Consider the following 27,027-nt stretch of genomic DNA (forward strand, 5'->3'; position numbering starts at 1 on the left):
CATACACACCTGGTCCTAGTTTATTGTTATTTACGGTGTTTCTCCTTTTAGATACTTATAACCCACAACTCCTACATAAAACAACATCAGCTGCAACAGACAAAAGGCATTTCAATGAAATGTATTCAGCATCACGTTCAACATTCCTGCTTTATTCAGATTGCTTGATTTGCCCAATTCATTGTATACTATTTTCATTAGTTAGCGATGGGATTTTTGCTACACTGTATCTGCTAAATACAGACACACACACACACCCCTAAAGTGGATGAGGACAGCTTCAGTAGAATACCAGGTGGAAGGAAATGCATCAATGTCAGTATATTGATACGAGCTCATTTGGAGGGTATTTTTCTTACAGTCTGTGTTCGAAACTAAAAAAGACCCTTTTCCTTCTATTGCCCGACTTAGTGCTGTTCCCCATGAGCAGCAAGCCAAAGAAATAACTAAAAACTGAAGCATGCAAATTAATCTTGACAAAATATATGGTACTAGCATCAGTGATGTTGTCCTACTCTAGTTTACATCAACAAGAAAATGTTTTCTATCTTGCCTCGTTTTATTTGTTGTCAGAGTTCGGTGGGAGCCTAGAGGGTTAATCATGAAGTGGCGAATGAATGAAGAGATACTTTTCACATAACCTAAAGCCATTTCTTTCGCATAAAACACTCTGGGACTAGTCACTAAGTAAGCCGGACTTTTCAGCTTAGAAAAGAGGGGGGTTATGATAGAGTTCTATAGACTCAAGACAGGCATGGAAAAAGTGAATAAGGAAAATGTATTTACTTGTTCCCATAACATAAGAACTAGAGTAAACAAATTAATAGGTAGCAGGTTTAAAACAAACGAAAAGAAGTTTTTCTTCATGCAGTGCACAGTCAACCTGTGAAACTCCTTGCCAGAGGATGTTATGAAGACCAGGACTTTAACATGGTTCAAAAAAGAGCTAGATAGATTCATGGAGGTTAGGTCCATCAATACTTATTAGCCAAAACGGGTAGGAATGGTGTCCCTAGCCTCTGTTTGTCAGGGGCTGGAAATGGATGACAGGCAAGGGATCATTTGATTACCTGTTCTGTTCTCTCCCTCTGGGGCATCTGGTATTAGCCACTGTTGGAAGACAGGATACTGGGCTAGATGAACCTTTGGTCTGACCCAGTACAGCCATTCTTATATTCTTATGCACCACACGTGCAGACATATGAACTAATCACAAAAGTGAAAATAACTGCATTTTAAAATTGCTTAGTGCAAACTGTTGACTTCAAGATATCTAGCAGGATCTGGAATCTATTTTTAAAAATAAGTAAAAAAATAAAAGAACCCATTATCTTCACCCTGCTATGGAAAACACCACCACCAGAAGCTTTAAAATACTCTGCATGGGTAACAGCTGCAAGAGAAATTAAACAGAGTATTCTCCATAGAGTTGCAGTAACTCTCCCCTCTATGTTAAAAGGCAGCAAAGGGGGCAGTGGTGTGTGGCTGGCAGAGAACTAGGTAGCAGAACAGTAGGGATAAGAAAAGTGATAGAGATGCAGCTATGTTAGTCTGGTCTGGCTGAAACAAAAGACAGAACTATGTAGCACTTTAAAGACTAACAAGATGGTTTATTAGGTGATGAGCTTTCGTGGGCCAGACCCACTTCCTCAGATCAATATGTGGAAGAAAATCAGCACCACCACTTCGATCCCATTCTGCTGCAAGAAATACAGAATTTAAAAAGCCTACAATGACATCAAAGCCTCCAGTCATTGGAGATGGGTTGTGCCGAGTAAGCCCAGATTAATCTTTTTCCTTTGCTGTAGTGTTAACACTGAGGTCCTGGCTAGATCATAAATGGGCAGGAATTGTAGGGGACCTTTGTCTGGAAAACATTCACCAAGTAATTTAGATGAAGAATTTCACAAATTTAGGAAGTATTTATATTCTGTAGTTCATACTTAATGTAGAAATGGGAGTGGATTGAGAAATTGAGGGGAGAGAAACTGAATATTCCACCACTGGTGAATTTAGACCATTCAATGTAACCTGCATTTGGCAATTCGTGGCTGTGTCTAGACTGGCAAGTTTTTCTGCAAAAGCAACTGCTTTTGCGGAAAAACTTGCCAGCTGTCTACACGGGTCGCTTGAATTTCCGCAAGAACACTGACTTCCTACTGTCTGAAATCAGTGCTTCTTGCGGAAATACTATGCTGCTCCCATTCGGGCAAAAGTTCCTTTTGCGCAAAGCTTTTCCGCAAAAGGGCTAGTGCGAAAATGGTGATCGGGGCTTTTTTGCACAAAAGCACGTCTAGATTGGCACGGACGCTTTTCCACAAAAAGTGCTTTTGAGGAAAAGCATCCATGCCAATCTAGACGCTCTTTTCCATAAATGCTTTTAACGGAAAACTTTTCTGTTAAAAGCATTTGCAGAAAATCATGCCAGTCTAGATGTAGCCCATGAGTGTTACAGGGTAGGGTAGGAATAAAGATGGAAGGTTCTCAACAAACCAGATTCAAGATGACATCATTGTTTCATAAATGTGCTCATTTTATTCATGTTCAACTCTGAAAGAATTTACTGCACCAAGGATGTCATCTTGAATATGTATCTTAACATTGATCATTTCCCTCAAATTAAGCTATTCAGACCTTAGACTTAAAGAGCCATCACAGCTGCTGCAAGCAGATTTATCTTCTACTGACAGTCAGAGCTCCTGACCAAATTAAAGACATGGATTTTTCTGGAATAACCTTAACCTTTATCTTTTTAATTTGCATTAATACCTGTACATGGGCCCCAAATCTAAAAACCATATGTTAAATGGGTATCCAGTCTTTTAATGCAAAAGCTGGCAAATGAAGAGTGGGAGACAAATCTAGCACTCCTCTGTTTCAGGAGTGTTCTTAAGGAAGCTTAACTAATGCTTTTATACTGAGGCTTTGCCTACACATAAAAGTTTAAAGCGCAGCACTTTAAACTGAAAGCATGGCCACAGCCTGAGCACAGGGAGAGAGCTCTCTCAGCACTCTATATAAACCATCTACAGGCAGGAGTAGGGGTATGTCTACACTGCAGAGTTTTTTCCAGAAAAACAGCTGTCCACACTGCAATTGCATTCTTTCAACAGAAAGTTGAAAGAACACAGGGGGTTTTCCAACAGCAGTAAACCTCTTCCTACAAGGAAGAAGTCTTTTTCCAAAAAAGCTCTTTAAAAAAAAAGACATGTGTGGATGGGGGAAGAGAGGGTTTTTTTCTAAAGAAGAGACCTCCAGAAAAAAGCACAAGTGCCCTTGTGGCCACTCTGTCCATAGTAACCACAACTTAAATGTGAGATAACATCCAATAAAGGTGGACACTATCTTTCGAAAAAAGCATATCGCTTTTTCAATGTGCTTTTGCTGTGTGGATGCTCTCTTTCAAAATAAGTTTATCCAGAAAAGCTTCTTCCAAAAGAAGCCTGCAATCTAGACGTAGCCTAAGTAACAGCACTGGGAGTCTGGCTCCCAGTCCTGTAGCTTGGTTCAGTGGTGTTTTACAGAATTGGAACCTCCTGTGTTCTGGGTGCGGGGAGGGCTGTTTTCATACCCTTGAGCCAGAAAGTTACAGTAAAGTGCCTACATAGGTTTAGCTTGAGTGTGAGAGCTGAGTTTGAGGAGGGTGGTTCTCAAAGCTGAGAGTCAGCTTATCTTCTATCCTTTTACCCCAGGATAGCTGGCTGTCAGGTCCCCAATACCACCAGCCTGTTAGCCACTCAAGCACTCTCCTCTGGGCTATACTAGCCCTGGCTTTGCTTTACAGATTAACAAGAGGTGTACTCCCATCCCCAAGTTCCTTTGAAACATCCCCTGTGGTATCTAGATTTAAGATGCAGATACAGATTTAACTAGAAATGAGCAAGTGATGGAAACAAATGGTTCAACAGGAAACAGAAATCAAGAAATGCAAACTAGGACGTACATTCTTTCCAGTAACCACGCAACACATCTCCAGCATATGCACCCAGGAACCCACTCCTGCAATCAGCCCTGGTGACAACTCTGTGCACACATCTACACAAGCAATTTCATCACTGGACCCAACCACCTCAGCCACCAAATCAGAGGCTCATTTAACTGCACATCCACTAATGTGATCTATGCCATCAAATGTCAGCAATGCCCCACTGCCATGTATATTGGCCAAACTAAACAGTCTCTATGGGAAAGAATTAATGGACACAAATTAGATATCTCAATAGGCAATACACAAAAACCTGTTGGAGAACACTTTAATCTTTCTGGATACTCATTAATGGATCTCCAAGTCACTATTTTGTTTCAGACCAATTCCAGAAGCCAAATACACAGAGAAGGGTTGGAATTTAACTTCATTCGCAAGTTTAGTTCATGCAAATGGTATGAATTGTGATATCAATGGCTCGCACATTATCAACCAACCAACCAATGAAGGTGCTAATGGTTCTTGATGTCTGTGTAGAATCTGGTGTTGGTCATCTTCCTTTCCAAGTGCAAACTAATGGTTCTTATCAGCCTCTTCTAACTATTTAGTCTTTAAGGTGCTACTAGACTATTCGTTTTTAAAGTTTTTCTTACATTTGATAGTTACCTTTGCTATCTAGTGAAGTAGGTTCCCCCATCCAGAATCCAAACTTTCTTGCAGAACACACCTACTCAACAAAATGTCTCCTCAGTCAGTGGATCCAGAGTCTCTCTTTAAAAAGTCTCAGGGGGATAGTCATGTTAGTCTATCATTTTAAAACCAACTAGTAGTCCTGTGGCACCTTTGAGACTAACAAAAATATATAGGGATTGTGAACTTTCATGGGTAAGACCCACTTCATCAGATAAGTTGGCTGGGAGTGCTGTTGCACACCTCTGGGTTGAATTAGCAATAACACACACCTAATACATGGTTTCCATCATCAGCACGCCCACTATAAAAATTATTTCAGTACTTGTGGTTATATTGATACATGCTGTGTTGTTGGGCCATGTTATAACAATCCGTAACTCCGCACCTTTTTTCTGTCCTAGGACAGATGCTAATGGACCACATCATCTTGAATGGTCCCATGAAGTTTAGCATAAGTAGTCAGTACATATACTCTTTTCAGTCTTGCATGTAACTGTGACACGCAGGCCAGGTCTACACTAGACCTGGAAGGTTGGGTTAACATATGAAACTCCAGCTCCAACAAGGCGCATGAGATGATATTTTATTGGATCAGCATCTGTTGGAGAGAGAGACACAAGATCTTGAGCTACACAGAGCTCTTCTGCAGGGATGGGAAAGGTACTGAGGCCAGGTCTTTACTTGCCATGCCAGAGATCAATCTTCCAGTTATTTTACGTAACTGGAGTCTACTCACCTTAAGCCAAGCTTGGTGCCACCTTCACACAAGGAGGCTGATGGGAGCAAACTTTCCCGTCAGCTTCCTTTACTCCTCACGGCTATGAGGAGTATCAGCGCCAATCAGAGTCACCCTCAGTGGTCGATTTAGCAGGTCTTATCTAGACCCACAAAAGTGAATGCCAGGAGATTGATCTCTGGCACAGCAAGTGAAGATGTGGCTTCAGTACCTTTCCCATCCCTGCAGAAAAGCTCTGTGTAGCTCGAGATCTTGTGTCCCACCAACACATATTGGTCCAATAAAAGATCTTATACACTTTGTCATACTAATACAATATTTTATTTTAATCTATAGGTGGGGGTGATCCCCTTTGTTACAGTGTTCCTTTGTTTGCATTTGTCTCTAATGGTTTTCTGTTGAGATAATGGTAGACAACTCATCCATCCCTAAACCAAGAAGGTTAGTAACTTCAGCCTGCATTGATAGGCTGTCACCAAGTAATATAATTCCTGGAGGACTTCTTTTCACCTTACGACGTGATCGGCTCCAGGGATAGCGTCGCAAGTCAGGGGTGTCATAATTCAAGCCGCATTTATGACATGTGTCATACGCCATCATAAATGCAGGGCTGAGGACATAAGTCGGGGGATTTTGGCCCCTTCTACACTTACAGAAAAGGTTGTAAGTATGGAGGGGTCATAAATCAGGCTGTCGTAAAGTGGGGCCTCCTGTACACAAAAGCCTCAATAGTTACATTATCCCTTAAATGTTACCCATGTACACATTGCACTATTATTACAGACGTTGACAAGCTACAAACTTTCAAGATGTTACCCTTCCTGGATAAATACTCTGTAAGCAATGTATTACAGTGCAGGGAGTTTGTCAGGTATGAGCTGAGTACTATTTGCAAGAAACACAGGACCTTTTGCCAAGGAGACTGTGTGTCACAGCCCCCCGAAGATGGGTGGCAGAAGGAAATTCTGGGTAATGCTAATGCCAGTGGATCCATGACTACACATTCGTATTAATTACGTGCTCCTGTGTAGGGCAAGGCATACCCTAATTAGTGGTTGTAGCTCAGAGGCAGAGAATGACTAATACACTTCTGTAATCTAGGGACTGTTTCCTCTCCCCTGAGCCCTCTGGAATCCTTCTCTCTCTCTCTCTCTCTCTCACACACACACACACACACACACACACACACACACACGACAAAGACAAAGATGAAATGCATCAAACAGAACCTTTATTCATGTCAGCTATTTCACCCTCAGTTTCTTCCAACTCTAATGGTCTGTTCCTATAAGTTTTACTCCCATTTGAATCAGAAAGGAGTTCTGTTGTTGACTTCATGGGAGCAAGACTGAGCTCTTAACTGTAAGAGTGTTAATCAAGGCAGGTTGACTATTAGGATGCGCCAATTAAGAGACTTGCAATAAATACAATGCAAATATGACAAACAATAAGCAGTAAAGACAAGGAACTTCAGAGTATTGTACAGCACCTAGCATAACAGCGCCTTGACTTAGTCGAGGCTTCTAGTGCCGCTACAATAGGAGAGGATAATCTCAAAGACACAAATGGCAGTTATCCAATCATCATAGAATGGGGAGAAGGAGAATTGACTTCACTGCCATTTGGGTCTGTGAAAATCCCATCACAAATGCTAACTAATAGGATAAAATTCCCACACTTAACTGAGCACTCTTAAATTATTTCATATGCTAAAATCTTTCCTTTCACTTTTGCGTTTGTTTTCATTTGTCCAAATGTTTAAACTTTTTAAATGGCTATGTTCAGCTCTTATTATTTAATCCTCTTATTCACTTTCAAAAGATCCTCTGACACTTTTCAAATTTGACAGACTGAACTGTGATTTCTCTCAACTTTGCTGGTGAAGCAAGTGTAGACCATCCCCCATATATTACTTTCCACATGTCTGATGGTTCTGGAAACAGGTCAAATGACTACAACTATTTAGCTTTCATTCATATCTCAGCCAGCATCATAAGTTTCTGCCAGGAGAAGCTGGTAAAAATCTTGCTTCTACTTTATTTGGAACAGATAGTCATTATCACAACTTTTGCCTTATTAATTTTAACAGGGTTTTTTTTGTAAGTTTCTATGATTCACCCTAAAAGCAATTTCAACACTGCTCCAAACGTTTGCTATTTACATTTGATTTTGTGAATGGGTCACATTCCTGGCATTAAAAGTATATGATGATTTAACAGCAAGATTGTAAATACTATCTACCTAGGTTGGAAAGCTTCAACAGCTAGAAAAATATAGCTGGAGCCAAATGCAGCAGTAACACTGCTTATTGCAACTCTAAGAAACTGGGATTCTGCTCACTAAATTGGCCCCATAGTATATCTAGACCTGAACAAATAATGGATTTTTTTTTTGTTGGGCTCACTGGCAGCTCTGAAAAATTGAAAAAAGTTCATCTCCCAGAAGAGTCCCCTAACACCAGGCTATAGAATCACTATTTTTCTCCAGCCTAATGTCTATTCAAGTATTTTATACAACATGGAATAGCTTCCACATGAGATGCTGAGAACCACACAGCCCAACTAGCCTGCAGCCTGGTGATTAGGGCACTCAACCAGAAAAGAAACCCAGCCTTCAGGTCCCTGTTCTCATTATCTCTCTATGTACACACAGTGGAGCAGCTTCAATAGGAGAGACTGCAGCCCGAGAATATCCAGTAGACCTATAGTTAGGACACTCTCCTCCAGTACAGGAGATAAAAGTACAAATCACCTCTCTGCATCAGTGTCCCATAGGTGATGTCAGTGCCCTAACAATGGAATTAAAGGTTATAAAGGGGGGTATCACTAGCACTCTCTGAAGTAGTTTTGTGGAAGGTGCTCATATCTCCTTGGGAGAGAAAGGGTGGCAACTATTAAGCAAATTTGGGTCAGATGCAACAGGTGAAGTGGCACGGGGGGCACAGGCCACATGACACCTCTCAGCATAGGGAAGAACTAGGACAACCCTCCTCCACCAGTGAGTGGGTGGAGGCGAACCATTGCTACAGGCACCAGGCATCCTTCCCCCGCTAACCTTCTGCTGGCTACTGGCCAGCCCAGTTGTTCCTACCTTATGTCCCTGCACATCACCTATGGCCGGATAAGATATAACATAAGAATGGTCATACTGGATCAGACCAAAGGTCCATCTATCCCAATATCCTCTCTGCCAACAGTGGCCAATACCAGATGCCCCAGAGGGAGGGATCACAACAGGTAATCCTCACATAATCTCTCCCCTGTCACACACCTCCAGAAAAACAGAGTCTAGGGACACCATTCCTACCTATCCTGGCTAATAGTCATTGATGGACCTAACCTCCATGAATCTATCTAGCTCTTTTTTGAACCCTGTTAAAGTTCTAGCCTTCACCGCATCCTCTGGCAAGGAGTTCCATAGGTTGACTGTGCTGAGTGAAGAAAAACGTCCTTTTGTTTGTTTTAAACCTGCTGCCTATTAATTTCATTTGGTGACACCTAGTTCTTATACTGTGGGAATAAGTAAATAACTATTCCTTATTCACTTTTTCCATGCCAGTCATGATTTTATAGACCTCTATCATATCAGATGCGGGATAGGCCCGTATTTAAGCCTTCCTGCAGGTTTCCCAACTTTTTAACAAACAGGCAATTTTCCCCATATTTTCTGTCTGCTCCCATCAGTACTGGTAGGTCCTTTTACTGACCTGACCCTTGCTGACAATGGCAGTGAGTGTACAAAGCAGGTGTGGGGCAAACCGGCAGCACGCAGGGCTGGCTGCTCCCTGTGCTGGTCCATCAGCATTGCCCTCACAGTGTGCCAGGTGTCAGCCAGCAGGGCCCCACCCCCTGTCCCATTTCCATCCAGAACTGACTGCACACTGCAGGCAAGCAGTAGCTGGTAAGTGTGAGCAAATGCCAGACCTCAGCCAGTAACGTGTGGATGGAGACAGTGTGCCAGCCAGGGAGGGTCAGTCACCCTATCCATGTGATAGAGGTCTATGGAGAGGTGTTCTCCTTTCCCCGTGTGAACCCTAAAGACTTAAAGATAAGACAAATAAAAAGAATCCAGCTTTGCAATATTTATGTTTAACAGGAGCTCAGTCAACTTGATGTTCATTTGAACATATGCTGATTGACAAATGAGTTCTGATCGATTGCTACTGAACTCACTTTAAATACCAATAAATTGTACCAGTTGTCCCATATTCAACATAAGAAAATAGGGTCAAGCTACCATTGTCCACTCAAATCGCAACGCAGATTTTTTGGACTTTTCCAATAAAAACTCATAACACATTTAAAGAGAACATTATATAAACAAATAAACCTACCACTACCACCCAGGAGGAGACATTGAGAAAGAAGCATGCGTAACAGGTGCTATTTACAGCTTAATGCACCTATGGAAGGCATTCAGATACCATAGTGATGGGTGAAGAAAAATACTATTCTTTTCAGGTTCTTGTATCAATTTTAAGAAAACATTTTGAATCACCAGTGGAATTTACTTTCAGCAATAACTCCTTTTAGTGATCAGTTGACTATATGGATGTGAAGTTACTGTCTAGAACTGAAGGTAGTTTTCTAGTACAGTTGCATCAGAACTAAACTGAAGCGATTACCAGTTGTGTGTAATGGTTGGCATTTGAGATATCAATGTGTAGTTGACTACACAATTAACTGATAAGCCTGATTAACTGATAAGCTTTAAGACAAGCACTGGAACCCCCTGCTCACTCCTGCACTGCCACCTCGGATAGAGGCAGCAGTGTGGAGGGTGAGGGCGGGCAGGCTGCGGCGGATACACACAGGAAGCTGGCTTTCAAGCAGACTCCCCGCACGTACCAGTTCTGCAGACCTGCCTGCCCCTTCCTACAGAGGCAGTGAGAGGGGGCAAGCAGGAACCAGTGCTGGGGAGAGCCGGCTTAAAAGCCGATGTCCCCCTCCGCCCAACACCAGCTCTTCAGTGCTGCCTGCCCCTCCCACCCCTGCGCTGCTGCCTCTATTAGAGGCAGCAACACGGGGTGGGGGGAGGGAAGGCTGCCATCAAGCAGCCTCTTGTCCATGGTGGCCCAGGCTTGCCATGGACAGAGGCTGGTCTGCAGCAGCCCCTGTCCGTGGGGGGCAGAGTCCAAGCTCCCCACAGACAGAGGCTGCTGCTGTGGACCAGCCTTCATCCATGGCAAGCTCGGACCCCTACACACAGGGGCTGCTGCCACCCCATGCTGCTGCCCCTATCAAAGGCAGCAGCACAGGGTGGCAGGCAGCTGGTCTGCACAGGGAGCTGGTTTTTAAACTGGCTCCCACCTGCCACCCCACAGTGTTGCCTCTGATACAGGGGCAGCTATATGGGGTGGCAGGGGACTCCCCAGGAGTGGGGCCAGAGTGCACTGCCTGCTGACTCCATCCCCACAGACTATCAAATAGTCATGTAACCACTAAGATTTCATGCAGTTGCACTACTATTCCAACTACACAACATCTAACATCCCTAGCTGGCATCTAGTCTGCAAACTCATTTTTATGTTGCTGTTCGTCATCATCTTAGGTCATTTTGTTCTCAGTCATAGAAAACTGGCTAAGTTACAGTATTTTCATAGGACAGCTGGAGTAGTTTTCCAGTTAAGGGATTGAGACACCCACCATCAGCTATAACTTGATATATTACATCATTTGTATTCTCTTTCTGGGAATAAAGGAACTTGTTCCCTTTCTTCCCCCATGTTGCCATCCTCTCCCTACGGCATCAATCTATTTCACAGGTGTCTTTGGGCTGCTCAGCCAGTCTTCCTTTCTTCCTGGCTAGCTATTACTCAAAGTGAGCCTTTCAGGACACCATGGAGGTATGGTCTCTGCCCACCACATCCCCATGCACTAGCTGCTAAACAGGATGGTTTCAGTGGCGTAAGGAAGGACATGAAAGAGGGAGAAGTGGAGACAACTATACACACACACTCCCTGAGAAATCAGATTCTTTCTCAACATGTGTTGGGAGTCTACGGCCATGAAGCTAGACAGGGCTGCATAGTTCTGGACAGACCCCATCACACAGCCAATGGCGTCAGGAGCTAACCTGTCATATTTCCCTCTTATCACCATACATACCGCAGAAAGTCAAGAAGGGCAGCCAAGGAAGTACATCCCTATGTAAAAGCAGAGATGCTGTATTTTCACCTTCATTTGGATGATCATTTGAACCTCCTGTTCAGAGGAATCCACAGTTCACTGTTTCCTATGGAATTTAGAACTCTAGAACTACTCAATTGCCTTCCAAATCCAAATGATTTGGAATCATTATTGAGCTGTCTGGCAGAATCCATGCAACTATTAATTGCTGCTACAAAGCAGCTACTTAATCTAACGACTCATTTATAATAGATATGTCTGCCACATCTGCATGAACAATATAGAGCTTTCTCCACTCCCTCTGCTACTTCTCTTGGCTATAGAAACACTGCTCCCTCCTGTTTAGGGCTCTCCTAACAGCCCAACCTCTGCTGCCTCTTCTCTCACAAACTCCCAAAGCTGTCACTCCCTCTATTGAGTTTCTCCTTAAGGAATCCAAGAGTCCAAACAAATATTTTCTACTGATTCACAGACAAATGACTCATATCAACATTTTCAGAGTTGTGCCTGATTTTTAGAGGGAGTAGTGGATACTAATAGCTGAAAAGAATCAGGTCCAAGAAGCCTAAGTGGGGGCATTGTGATGGGGTTTGCAATCAACACCAGCCTTTACAGGGTTAACAAAGGTGACCTGGTGTCATCTGCAAGGACGCAGCACAGCTGGGAAAGGACTGGAACACCAATATAAAGCCAGATGGCTCCAAAGTGTTGGAGGTGACAGTGGAAGAAAGCTGCAGTCACTCCTTGGGATGAGGGTGGTTGTGAAGGACAAGGAGGAACTCCAGAAGCAGCAGCTCTAAAATCATATCCCCAGAACAAGGAGTCTAGGGTAAAGTACTGTCCCATTTAGTGACACTGACACCACACAGAGGCTGTGTCTATACTGCACCTCTCTGTTGACAGAGAGATATAGATCAGGCACATCAAAATTGCTAATGAAGCAGGGATTTAAATAGCCCATGCTTCATTAGCATAAACATGGCCACCGCTTTTTTTCGAAATGGAGATTTTTTTTAAAAAACAGCACTCTAGACACGGATTTGCCGAAAATAAACCCTTTTTTCGATAGATCCTGTAAACCTCATTTTTTGAGGAATACAGTATCTGTCGAAAAAGAGTTTATTTTTGACAGATCCGTGACTCGACTGATGGGTTTTTTTTTTCAAAAAAGTTCCGTTTCAAAAAAAGCAGCAGCCATGTTTATGCTATCTCTCTGTTGATAGAGAGGTGTAGTCTAGACGTAGCCACAGAGAGAACAAGGAGTTTGCTCTACAGTCTTAGATAACAGACAGTTGACTTTCACCCCATGTGGCAGAGGCTCATGCCCTAAGCTCCAGAGATCCCAGGTTAATTTCTGCCTCCAGATGACTGGAATCCATCCATGTTACACATGGCATTGTGAATCAGAAGCAAATCCAGTGAAGTCAGTGGTGCGTGTGAGGTCAGAATCGGTCCCAGAGAACCTCTGGTGTCTTAGAGACTCAGCTGAGGTTAACAATTTGGATTCTGTCTGTGTCAGCTGCACTCAGATGTCTGGTCTTGGAGATGAAAGAGAGAGAAAAATAAAACTCAGGTGAAAGAATTAACTGACACCTAAAAGGGGCCTGAACTGAGACTATGTTATACAGAGTCATAGCCAAACCAGAGAAATGTAACTAGCTCAGATACATATAAATAGGCTCCCACTCTGGAGTCAGGCTGATCTTGAGCATTCAGAAAAGTGCACTATCCAACTCATGTTCCTTTCATTCTGACTGCCTGGCATTCATTGAACTCCCCATCTTAGCTTGACAGGTGTTTGTTGCCCTGGTAGGTAGCCCTTTAAATCTGGGAAAGACAGGCAGCTGCAGCCCTAGGATGATTTTACCTCTTAGCCCTGCAGAGCTGCAAGTCTCTTTTGTGATGATTTAATTTCTTTGGTCTCTTTCTCTGCTCCTCTCTCCTCTGACTCGAGGGGAGTGGCTGTATTCGGGCACATCAACAGGGGTGGGGGAGGAAGGAAGGACAAAGAGAGAAAGTTGCTCTAGGGCCCAGCGATTCAAAGAGGCCAGGTCTCCTGGGTGGCACCACTGATGCTACTGAATCAGCAATGGTGCCCAGAAACTTGGGCCCTTTAAATTGCTGTTGGGGTGCCGTGCAGAGTGCTCTGGGCAGCTCTGAGAGCTGGTGGGGGTGGGGGATGGTGGTGATGTGATCTGGTGGGCACTGAGGTTTAGCTCCCCAGGCCACTGTCCCTCCACCCACTGCCATGCTGCTCCTGCCCCCTGCCATGGAAGTGACCCCTAGGTGCCTCCTGCTTGCTGTGCAGGGTGTGGGATGGAAAAGAGGGGGCTCTGATGTCCGGGTATCCCTTTTTCCCCCCCACTCCTGTACCCCATTTCCACACTGAGAGAAGGGGATAGAGGGAGCCTGGCAATGCAAATCTCTGTCACTGTCACACACTGTGTGTGTTTGTCATTCTCAGAAACACACACTGTCCTTCCCTCTCATCTCCTGACCCTACACATATATGGGCTGTTGTTATTACTCCTATTACTGCTTGCAAAGTGGGTTAGTTTTGGGTTTTGACTAGTCTGTGCATTTCATAATTTTAATTTCTCTCTTACACTTAAATTTAATTCTTTGAGTAGTGAGTTCTCAAATGCCGAATCTGTCGTGGCTGGAGTCATTGTCCCTGTGGTAATTGCTGCTCCTGGATATGGCTGGCATGTCCCTGCAGCCCCTGGAAAAGGCAGAACAGGGGGTCTCCACATGCTGTCCTTGCCTGCAGACACTAGTCTTGCAGCTCCCATTGATCAGTGATGGGGAACCATGGCCAGTAGAAGCTGTGGGCTCAGTGCCTGTAGATGGGGACAGCACATGGTGCCATGGAGCCATTGCTGTACATGCCAGCTGCTTTCAGGAGTGGGGCAGGGGCAGGGCAGGGCTAAGCCTGCCGTAACCCCACTTCTCCAACACCCGGAAGCTCTCTCAATGAAACGGTGCCCACTCAGAGCCTAAGTCCTGAACCCCTGTCCCAGCCCTGAACCTCCTCCTACACCCAACCTCCTGCCCTAGACAAGAGTCCCCCTGCACCCAAACTCCTTCTCAGAACTTGCACCCTGAAACCCTCTATGGACCCCGATCCTCCACCCTGGGCTAAGCCCAGAGCCCCTCCCACACTCCAAATGCCTTGGCCCAAGAACTGAGCCTGCACCCCTACCCCAGCCTGGTGAAAGTGAGTGAGGAAGAGGGATGGAGTGAGCAGGGTGAGGCCTCAGAGAAGGGGTGGGAAGGAAGTGGGGCAAGGGTATTTGGGTTTGAGGTAGATCTTACATTACACTTACATTGAAAAAGTGATCTTGTGGTTAAAAAGGTATGAGACCACTGGTGTAGAGGATGCTGTAGTGACAGGGAGGAAAGCAGGCTCTAGAGGTAAATCCAGAAGCAGGCAAAAGTAGAGGCTTGGTAGACAGCTACAGCAACAAGGGCAAGGAATGAGGACCCCTGATTTCTGGTTTATAGAATCCCTGGGCTGGAACCTTGTGGATCAGGCTAGGTCCTTCTGACAGTGATAGTGACATTAGTGAGTGACAGAGGTCAGCATGGTCTTGTAATAGTCAGGGGCGCCATTTCAGATGGGGGGGCAACCTATGCATGTCATGCTGGGGGGAGAGAGTGAAAGCATGGGGGGCAAACTTAGGACAGAGGCTTCATCAGTGTTACTGAGCATGTTCAGTACAAGCCAAGCACTTTAATTCCTATATAAAAGAAAGAAAATTAAATGAATATTAGGCCCACTCAGCTCTAACACTAGCATATTCTGACATCTTGTAGCAAGTCACTTAAGGAACGCTAGTTAGCCTTAAAATATTAATGTATATTCTTATTTTGTTACTAACTCCGGAGAGAGAGAACCCGTCAGGACTCCTGGGCTCTCTCTCAGCTCTAGAAGGGCCATGGTGTCTAATGGTTGTAGCAAAGGGGTAGACATATTTCAGCTCTATATAGGAACATCAGAATGGCTATGGTGGGTCAAGACCAAAGGCCCTTCTAGTCCAGTATTCTGTCTTCACATAGTGGCCAATGCCAGGTGCTTCAGAAGGAACAATCAGAAGAGACAATCGCTATGATCCATCCCTTGTCGCCTATTCCCAGCTTCTGGCAAACAGAAGCCAGGGACACCATTCCTGCCCATTTTGGCTAGTAGCCATTGATAGACCTATCCTCCTTGGACTTATTTTGTTCTTATTGGAACCCTATTTGTTTGGGCTTTTCCACCATCTCCTGGCAAAGAGTTCCAGAAGTTGAGTGTGAAAAAAATTGTTTGTTTTACATCTGGCTGCCTATAAATACAAATGGGTCAGCTTCTTGTGTTATGTTAATGAAGGAATGAATAACATTTTCTTATTCTATTTTTCCACACCATTCATGATTTTCTAGACCTCTAATATATCCCTCCTCCCTTTAGTCATTTATTTTCCAAGCTGAAGAGTATCTCAACTCATATGGAAGCAGTTCCTTACCCCTTATCATTTCTGTTGCCCTTTCTGTAACTTTTCCAAACACAAGATATGGGTTTTTTAGATGGGTTGACTAGATCTGCATACAATGTATTCAAAATGTGGGCATACAATTATTTCATGTAGACACAGTATGGTGTTTTGTCTTATCTATACCTTTCCTAATGATTCCCAATATTCTGTTAGCTTTTTAGTTTTTAGACTGCCACTGCACATTGAACAGATGTTTTCCGGGAACTAGCCACAATCATTCCAAGTTCTTTGAGTGGTAACAGCTCTTTTGTATCTATAGTTAGGATAATATTTTCCATGTGCATTACTTTGCACTGATCAGCACTGAATTCCATCTGCCCTTGAGTTGACCAATCATCCAACTTTGTGAAATCCCTTTTTAGCTCTTTACAGTCAGCTTTGGATAAGTCCTCATTCACCTTTTCTTCAAGAACATTTGTAAGTTTAACACAGTAATCCAAATGCAGATCCCAGCAGCAGAACACTCATTCTTACTTTCCCCTTCTATCTTTTAAGTGAAGTACCTGGCAATGTTTTTGTGATGATCTAACAATCCTTCAATTACTGGAATGCCCAGCCTTTTGTTATTCTTAGTCACCCTGCCTTCCTCTTTTTATAACCAGCTCCCTGCCCCAAAGGCAAACCTACAAGCAGCTCAAACTCTGTTGCATTTAAGAACTGCCTCTGGAGTCAGGGCATCCAGCTTTAAGACTTCAAGTAGGAATTCCAGGGGGTTCAAACTAAGGAAGAGAGCTACTGCTTGCCCAACGACTCATAAATGGCACCCTTGGTAATAGTGTTCCAGATGCGACTTACTTACATAATTAGCTGCAAGAGCTATTTGTGTGTGTGTGTGTAAAATCTTAATTATTTCCCTTTAAATTACCTAGTAAATCTTTGGCAAACCAGGGCATGGGGGAAGTTAAATGTTTTCAACTGCTCCATTATGTACTGTGAGTGTCTGCCTCATAGCATGAGTCACCCACAAAGTCTTGAGCCATCAAAAAATTAAGGGTTTTTTTAACATGGGTTGAGGAGAGGAAGTAATAGTATGTGTCACTATGCTGAGATATATAGTTGTAGAAATGCATCATAACTGCTATACAAGTGAATTATTAGCAAATCTGGTTAAGAAACTAATTATTTCTCCTCAGTATTTTACCTGCCCATGTGTTTTAGTCATCCCCTCTAGAACTACACCTAGCACTTATGTCTATACTACTTCTGACCCCACACACATAGAAGTCTGCAGAATTGCCAAAACCAAAACTATACCAGGAATTAAATTTTTAACCTAAAGCATGGCATTTCTGGTAGTCACGGAATCCTTTTCTTCAGGTGGCTACACAGCGGCCGAGTTGAAATAAGGTGCTTTTAGCTCCATTCTGAGCAGAGAAGTATCTATATCAGTAAGTCACCCCCACAATGGATACTCTTAGTTGCAGTTTCAGAGGGGACAAGAGTTGTCTCCATTCCCATTCAAAATCCATCAAGCATGCATCTTGGCGAGGAAAAGAGGTGTGCACTTAATTTGAGCTGGATTTTACCTTAAAATAGCTAATACTCTTTCCCCTCTAGAGCTTTCACAACCATTTCCATAAGAATAGGGATCAAGGGGGTCCAATGTTTTCAATCCCATTCCATGTACTTGAAGGCACAAAAAATAAAGCAAAAGGTCTCAGAAAAAAAAACACACACACCATTCAAATCACAGTGCCCCATAACATCCCTTAACTGCAGTATGAAAACAAGCGAAGGTTCTACCACAGACCTAGTAAGTGGCAAGAAGATGTACAACCCTTCTGAGGGCAGGGGGTGGAAAGAGGCAGGCAGCAATCAGACCACAGTCAAATGCTGCTGTAGTCCCCTTTGCCCATTTTACATTCTTGCTTTTGTTAGTAGATGGAGAAAGTCGGTGACCAAATGAAGTATCCCTTCGCAGGAACAGTTTCACTTAATCATTTTACAGGATATTTTAATCACCTGATAAGGATAATCGCATCATACTACTGGGGGTTAACCGCTTTAATAATTCTACCTCAGTTATATTTGGTCGTGACACAACAAGGGCTACCCATGTGTTACTGTGATATTCACACTCATTATGGAACTCCTTTAAACATTTCTGGACTCCACTGCAGAAAGCATGGATAATGCTTTATGATTACTACCAGTTCTTTGAGATGTCAGTGTTTTATCAGCTGTCTGATTTCCAAATAAACTGTGACTAAACAGAAGTCAATGCCAATGAACCTGCCAAAAGAACTGGTTGCTGAGCTGCTGATATTTTACCCCTTTAAAGAGAAAAAGTTTAATTTTTAGGTATGGAAATACTAAGGAATTTCAAGAGAATTTAATGTCTCCATCTCTGCAAAGTGTCTAATACCCATAATCAGGAAAGACATGTCAAGTCCCCATGCTGGGGATGTAGCCCTCCTGCATTTGAGCTGTTGTCATGTGTACTGTCTTTGCTAAAATTCAATTGTATCATCATTCAAGCAGGCTTCCCTCTCTTATGTGCAAGATAAAACCACCAAAAAAGATTTGGTGCACACTATAGATGCAGGGCACCCTTGCTATAACACTCTTCATAACAAACCTCCACATACAATGAACACAATTCCTGGATCTCACCTCTAGTCCCACAGTAGGGGCACGTCTAAACTACATTCCTCTTCCGAAAGAGGAATGTAAATGTGCTCGATCAAAAATGCAAATGAGGCATGGATTTACAAATCTCACGCTTCATTTGCATAATCACAAACAAAACCTTTTTTGAAAAACGCTCTCATGCAATTATGCAAATGGATCACAAGATTTTTAAATCTGGGCTTCATTTGCATTTTCGATCAGGCTCATTTACATTCCTCTTTCGGAAGAGGAATGTAGTTAAGACATGCCCTGCGTCTTCTTTCTTATAACGAGCTCCTGGCTGTAATGAACAAATCCCAAGGAGTTCATTATGGTAAAAGGATGCATTCTAAGTCAAATAGAAGCAACCCAGTGCAACTAAAATGGGGCAATCTCAGAATGAAATCTAAGGTGTGTTGTATGTAAAACACAATAAAAATAGTTTCAGATGCAATCTATAGTTCTATAAAAAGTGTGCCAGTACTTAAACAGATTTGCAGTGCAGTAAGCAACTGGAAAGAAAGCACTTTTAGTACGTTTCTGTAGTACACAGATTCTAGGAAAGGCAAATAAATTATTTATGCAAGACCTGGGATATTTTGAGGGTTGATACAGTTGCATCCAGTAGCTAGCATGAGAACTTGTTACAAGAACACTAGTCCATCTAAATTCAGTTACTCTGTCTTTTGGAGGGGTGGAGTAAATGGAGACACACTTGATGGCATTCATAAACCCCTTTATCCTATATTCAATTAAGCTTTGGAATCACCTTTTTCCAAATTTTAAATTCCTCTCTCCTTCCATGCTTATTTTAAGGTTTTGCATTGTTGAGGGGCATGACCCCCCTCGATGGTACAAGCGTCTCTGAAGCCTAGTGCAAGGCCCCCTTTCTCTAGGGTAAACATGGTATGTAGGCTGGTTTATAACCAATGCCGCTCTACCCTGAGGCCTACTCAAAAGTACCTTCCCCTCTACTGGGGCATTTATGACCCTGCGGTAGGGTTAAAAGTACATGCTCCTCTAGCAGGGAATATACGGCCTAGATAGGGTTGCCAGGTGTCGGGTTTTGAACTGGACAGTACAGTATTGGAGCTTTCTGTTCGGGAAACAAATTGAGAAATGTCCGGTGTTTTCTAAATCAGATGTAATGTAGATTGCAATGTAATGTCAAGTGTGTCCAGTATTTTTGTTGAAACCACCTGGCAACCCTAGACCCAGGGGCCTAGTCCAAAGTACCTTCCCCTCAACTGGGGTATTTACGGCTCTGCAGCAGGGTCAAAAGTATATGCCCCTCTGGCAGGGTATTTACAGCCCTGAGGCTTAGTCACCAAGTAAGCCTCCCCAGGCAAGGGAGTCATCTGATTGAGACCCGGGCCCTCCTGCTCCACCAGGTCCCAGCCCAGGGCCCTGTCGGCAGGGGTGAGTTCCGCTGTCTGCTCAGTGGGGATTCCTACCCATGCTCGCCAGGCTCCCGGAGGACAATCCTCCACCCTGGGCTACTTCCTACCATTCCTGGCAGGATACTCCACTCCCTGGGTGTTTCTCAATCAGTCGAAACCCTGTAGGTGGCTTCCTTGGTCGGGACAGCCATTGGGGCTCTGTCTGCGGCTGCGGCTCCTGGCACTGCTCCTCAGGCGGCTGTGGCTGCTACTGCAGGGGCTGGTTGGGAGCTCCTGCCCAAGCTCCTTCCCCTCCGTCAGTCAGCCCCAAGTGAGGGGCTCCCTGGGCTTTATACCTTGCCTCCCCTGGGAGCATGCCCAGCTGGGCTGTGGGGGTGGGGCCTTTTCGGCCAGCTGGGCCAGGGCAACTCCCTGTCCTTCAGTGCGGGGTAGATATACCCAGTCACATGCCTGAATATAATAATCCATAGTTGCCATGCACATGCTGGAAAATCTGGACTACTCAGAAATACTGGATGCAACCATGGCTCTTGTCCTCTAAGTGCTACATTCAATCCACTTTTGATATTGCTTACACACCATTTAAAATCAAGTACAGATAAAGCAGAGCCATAAATAAGACCTCTGTGGAGACTCCCCCCTCAGAGCTTGACATAATACATTTGCCTAGAGTCCTGAAAGATGTGTCTCAACTCTATTGTCTCTAAAGGTGTTACTTCACCATGTTAAAGAACCTATACAACTCATTCATACACTAGCCTGGGAAAATGAGTCTCAGAAAATTCTGAAGAAGTTCCATTTATTTGGAGCTTAACCAGATGCATTTCAATCAACTGGAAATGCTGAGACAACATACATTTTTATATAGGTTATGGGAGTCTCTCACCTCAAAATTAAATAGAATGATTCCTGATACATCTAATGCCTCATGGCAAAACTATGGAAGGCTAGGAAGGACAGATTTCTGGTATATTTTTTTCCCAGTGCCCTAAAGTTAGGATCTTCCAGGGATCAGTTAGGTATAGGCTTCAGTACCAGAGGAGACAGAATTGGAAACCATATATCAAGAGAAAGTGAGCTTGCTGGGCTCAGTTTACTCTCCATTTCTGAACATTATAAAAGGTATGGCATATTTAGGCACAGCTGATGAATACAGCACAAGGGAGTCCAAGAACTTCAGACAGTAGAACTAGATGAATGATTTAACATAGTCTTCCCTTTTTCAATAAAGGCACTGCCCACAAATGGGACACAAAATTCTGGAATATACTTATTGTTAACCAGGCATTACAAATAATACTCTCAAAATGTTACCAGCTAACAATTCTTGATAGAATTCTTGACTAGAATTACATAGTGCAAATTTTACAACTGAATAAACACTTATTTAGCCCCAGGGTACTGACTTTGGTCCCTTACTGGGAAACATATGTAACTAACCAACATAGCCTATAGTATATATTTTGCAATCAAATATCCAGTTCAGAATTTAATCCATGTTGATTAATTGCAGAAGTCATCCAGGCAAACAAACAAAACAATCACTTATGGCACGCAATTGGTCAACACAAAGTGGACTGTAAATTGTATATTAAATTGTAAGATTCAGAATCTGTGTTTTGCTAATTTTGCAAATAGCAATTTTTATAATTGAAAATGCAATTGAAGTTTGCCTTCAGCTCCTGTGCAAGCAAAATATTTGCTTTTTGTATTTTCCCAAATAAAGCTCAAACACTCAATGTTCACAGGAAGCAAACACTGTCAAATCAAAAACTTTACTTGTAACAGGAATGGGTAATTGGTTTTCCATCTGAAGTGGAGAAGCTGGAGAGTATATGCCATCTATTCAATGGGCCCTGCACTTTCAGGAGCCTTAAATTAAGGCAACAAATTATAACATGAAGGAAGCCTCTGAAGGCTGTAAATCCTAGGTGTCAAACTTATTTTTAAAGATGTACAGAGTTAACCATGGGTTTTAACATACATTTTAGATTCCATGCCAGCCTCCAGCTAGAGAACACTCATTCTGATGTCAATGAGAGGTTTGCATAAATATCGAAGTTGGAATATGGCCTGTACATAGTAACTACATTTTTCTATATCAGCAGCATTTGTTAATTGATATTGACCATCTTTCAGTGGGAAAACAGGCATCAACTATTTTTGCCCCTTGTTTCTCTTCTTTCCACCCATTCTCTTCTCTATTTCGTTCCCTATCCTGTCTTTATTTCAACTCCCTCCTTTCTTCCCTCTGCAGTTCTATCCCACCAGCAACTCCCACATTTACTGCTAGGGGCTTCACTTCTTCTGTTTCCTATCCCATCTGATAAAAGGATCACTGTTTAAATAGTTAACAACACAGACGTGTTCTCATTTGTCTTTAGAGTTAATACAATAGTGAAATTAACAGGGGGAGGGTAAATTTCCTCTACAGCCATCATTCAGACATTGTAGGCTCAGGAAGGCAACTCTGCATCAGTTACCCTCATCTCACATTTTAAATGTCATCATAACCCTGTGGGTTAGAAAGATGCTTTAAAAAAAAAAATGTAAATTTTCCATCTTGGTGCACCAGGTAGCTTTCAAAGATTTTAAGTTCTAATCCTCAGGCTGGGTGTTTGAGACTTCTCCAGACAGCTGGCTGTAACTGATATTTTTTGTATGTTTTTAGAGAGCACATTAATTTCTGTGCACTCAAATTTAGGTTTTTTCTCTTGGCAACTGGTTGCTGTCAGCTCCCTTTCTGATCAGCAGGAGACATAATACATCCTGGGATATACAGCGCTAACTATGGAAAACATTACAAGCACAATGGAGGACATATCTGCAAAGCATATCTTCTGCACCTGGACTCCATCCATTGTTTGCAGAAAGGATCACTCCTGCCAAGAAGCCAGACATTCTGACCTTGTTTGAACTTGTCTGGTAACTGCAGATATGGATCTGTGGGAAACAGGGAGCCAAGAAAGGGTAGTGAACAGACTGTTGATCCTATGAGACTCACTACAATATATGAGAGAGTTTATGTTCACAAAGCGTTTTACTTTTAAAGCCTGTATTCTTTCATCCCGTCATTGGCTATAACTCTGCAATTGAACTATATTGCTATGTCTAGTCAGGGTGTATGTTTGTATGCCCATGTCAATCATTTCTTTTTTGTACCCTAAGCCGACTGCAGCTAGCAGAGTGGCAGGTGGTTCTTGCTCTCTACTCTATTGATGTTGCTTGTTTTTATTATATCATTTTTTTCCTCAAGCTTATAACCTAAAACCTGTAATAAACAGAACTTTGGTTTGTTTAAGTTCAATACTGTTTGAAGTCAATATCCAACTCAACTTCTAAATGTGTTGCAAGGTTCAAGTCTTCCTACTTATAGCTTTTAATTTAAACTAGATGCATAATGTGGTTCTCATATAAAATTATAGGTTACTGGTATATTATGCAAGCCTTAATTATTGTACTTGGCATTCAGATTCCACAGAAAAATGTGCACTTAAAAGTCTCTAAGAGGATAGATATTGTTATGCCACAAGAAGTTTGTTCCTTCAAAACTGAAATGTACTCAAGAAGGGGCATTATTTCCCCCCAAATAAGCAAGACATTTACATACTCCTTTAAGATTTTTTGCAGTGTGAGAGATTTTAAAATTGCTCCTCTGAGCCTCTTTTGCGTATGTGCCTAACTTCAAGTCTGAGTTTGAGGCTCAAGCTTGCCTATGTTATTTAATCAGGGCCTTGTTACATGCACCTGAATATCACAAGTTGACACAACAAATTCGCTACAACCAGTTAAAGATAATTATTGCATGATTTAATGCCCATTTTATGACTTGATTTCTTATGAAATTTCATGGAATGATAGTATTAAAGGCTGCATTCCCCTCTGTCCAGAACAGGTACCAGAAAGGTAGCAGCAAGATAAGCTTCTCATTATCTTGAGAATGTGACTCAGCCCTTACTTGGGGCAAAAAGGCAATACGGTATCCATGACTCTCAGGTCCTTGGTTTCATTACTCAGGCCAAATGTTGGTGCCAATAGCAGTGGCATGTTTTGTATTCTGAAAATTTATCCACGAGGAACGGAATGAAAAAATTGCCAGCTTGTTTTATACTTCATAGATTTGCATTGGTGCCTTTTGTTACCATTGATGTGGGCTTGATTTGAACTGGTATTAGAATGAAAGACTATCCTGCAGTAGTCCAATGGGGGTTCTAACCCATAATTTGACATTTATTATGAATATATAAAACGGCACACAGTTGTTGACTTCTTCAAAAAGGAAAAGAAAACAAGACCTTTAAACATTACTCAGACTTAAATAGGTGCTTTATTATATGCTGGGACAAAGGGCTATGACTGTATATTTCATATTTGTGGAAATATGTTCAGGAATATGAATATGCCTAACATGAATGTGCTTTATGCAACCTATTCTTAGAAAGCCTATAATCCCCTGAATGTGTATATTTGATTTGTATGCATGTACTATTTCTGTGTCAGAAATTAAGAATATTGACTGTAGATTTATCATCAGTATGTTCATACTAAGAAAAGCATTATTTCCAGCCTATCAGGAACAACAGTTACTCTTCTATGGGCTGACACCAACTCTGTGCCTTTCTTGGGGAAGACCAGAGATTCTGGCTCAGGAAGACAAGGTGGTGTTGTCCAGAGGGCAAGTAGATGGGCTCAGTGGTATTTTCAATATATCAAGTGGATCTCTGTGACCAGATCATTCACTGGAAACCTAATTTGTATGATGGCTTCTAGACCCCTAAAAATGATATGGTTAAGAACTTACCCAATTTAAATATCAGCATTGTTCAACACTGGAGAGGAGGTAGGGACAAAAGCAGGGGTAATATACTTAATGTTCTCCTCCAAAATATATAGGGCTAGAGTCGAAGGGTTAGCTTGCCCTTTAAGTAAGATGGCTTAGTTCACCTCCCCAGGTAACAAGAGTGAGACCAAGGGTATGTCTAGACTACCGCGTTTTGTCGACGGAAGTTTTGTCGACAGATACTGTCGACAAAACTTCCATCGACAAAGAGCGTCCAGACACATTGAGTTCTGTCAACAAAGCAAGCTGCTTTGTCGACAGAACTCCGTAGTATGGACGCAACGTTACAGGCAATAACACCTTCTGTCGACAGAGTTCTGTTGACAGAAGGTGTTATGCCTCGTAAAATGAGGTATACCAGCGTCGACAAAACTGCTGAGTTCTGTCGACGTTATGTCGACAGAACTCAGCGGTAGTATAGACGCTGGTATAGTTTTGTCGACAAAACTAAGTAGTCTAGACACACCCCAAGAGACACACATGATGGGAGCAGGTAACTAAGCTCAGCCATTCAACAGGCCTGGTTCTGTGGGAGAGGGTTTAGGAACAATCTCAAAGAAATGGGAGTGCTGCAGGAGCTGCTCTATGCAGAGAGAGACTCTGCTTTACCAGGGTTCAGGAGCAAGGTAGACAGGCTGGAAATTTACAGAGAAAATCTTCTGGAAGATCTTAGAGATAGGAGGAGGAGCCCTGCCCTAAGGATTATCTTGGAAGTGTGGAATAAAGATTTGCATGGGTTTTGAACTTTGTTAATAAGCCAGACTCTCAAAAGAAGCTTCAGGGGGTAGATGAGTTTGTCTGTAAAGAAAAAACAAGAAATGGTCTGGTAGCACTTTATAGACTAACAAAACATGTAGATGGTATTGTGAGCTTTCGTGGGCACAGCCTACTTCTTCAGATGACCAGAGTTTTGAGTTTCGGATGTGCAAATCCAAAATAAATGGATGGGTGGGGGAGGAGGAGGAAAAACAGGAAGGGGGTGGGATACAGGAAGCTAGAGGGAATCAGTAAGGGTAAGTCTACACTACAAAGTTAATTCGAACTAACGGACGTTAGTTCGAATTAACTTTGATAGGCACTACACTAGTGCTCCGCTAGTTCGAACTTAATTCGAACTAGCGGAGCGCTTAGTTCGAACTAGGTAAACCTCATTCTACGAGGACTAAGCCTAGTTCGAACTTACTAGTTCGAATTAAGGGGTGTGTAGCCACTTAATTCAAACTAATGGGAGGCTAGCCCTCCCCAGCTTTCCCTGGTGGCCACTCTGGCCAACACCAGGGAAACTCTATTGCCCCCCTCCCGGCCCTGGACCCCTTAAAGGGGCACGGGCTGGCTACGGTGCCCGTGCCAGGTGCAAGCCTGCCAGCACCCAGATAGCAGACCCTGCACCTGGCACGGCTCGAGCCAGCCACCCAATGCCTCCCAGCCCTCCCCCTCTCCCCGGGACCAGGCTGGCAGCTCCTGGGAGCTTGCCTGGGACCGCAAGAGGCAGGCACCCGCCTGGTCTAGTGCAGACATCGTGGACCTCGTCCATGACCTACGCACTAGGCACAGGAAAGTGGCCGTCTAGGGCAGGAGAGCTGCCAGCCTGGCCACCCAGGAGCAGGTGTGCATGAAAATCAAGGTGGTCCACTGAGACCCCCGACCCTGAGCCCTGAGCTTATAATGGCCGTACGGGGTCAGACCAAAGGTCCATCTAGCCCAGTAGCCTGTCTGCCGACAGCGGCCAACCCTAGGGACCCTGGAGGGGATGGACCGAAGACAGTGACCAAGCCATTTGTCTCGTGCCATCCCTCTCCAGCCTTCCACAAACTTTGGGCAGGGACACCACTCCTACCCCCTGGCTAATACCACTCCATGGACCCAGCCTCCATGAGTTGATCTCACTTCTCTTTAAACTCTGTTCTAGTTCTAGCCCTCACAGCCTCCTGCAGCAAGGAGTTCCACAGGTTGACTCTTTGCTTTGTGAAGAACAACCTTCTGTTACTAGTTTGGAGCCTGCTACCCATTCCTTTCCTTTGGTGTCCTCTAGTCCTTCTATTATGGGAACTAATGAAGAACTTTTCTTGATGCACCCTCTCCACCCCACTCATGCTTTTATAAACCTCTATCCTATCCCCCCTCAGTCTCCTCTTTTCTAAGCTGAAAAGTCCCAGTCTC

The sequence above is a fragment of the Pelodiscus sinensis genome, chromosome 3, assembly GCF_049634645.1.
Source record: "Pelodiscus sinensis isolate JC-2024 chromosome 3, ASM4963464v1, whole genome shotgun sequence".
NCBI classification, from domain to species: domain Eukaryota; kingdom Metazoa; phylum Chordata; order Testudines; family Trionychidae; genus Pelodiscus; species Pelodiscus sinensis.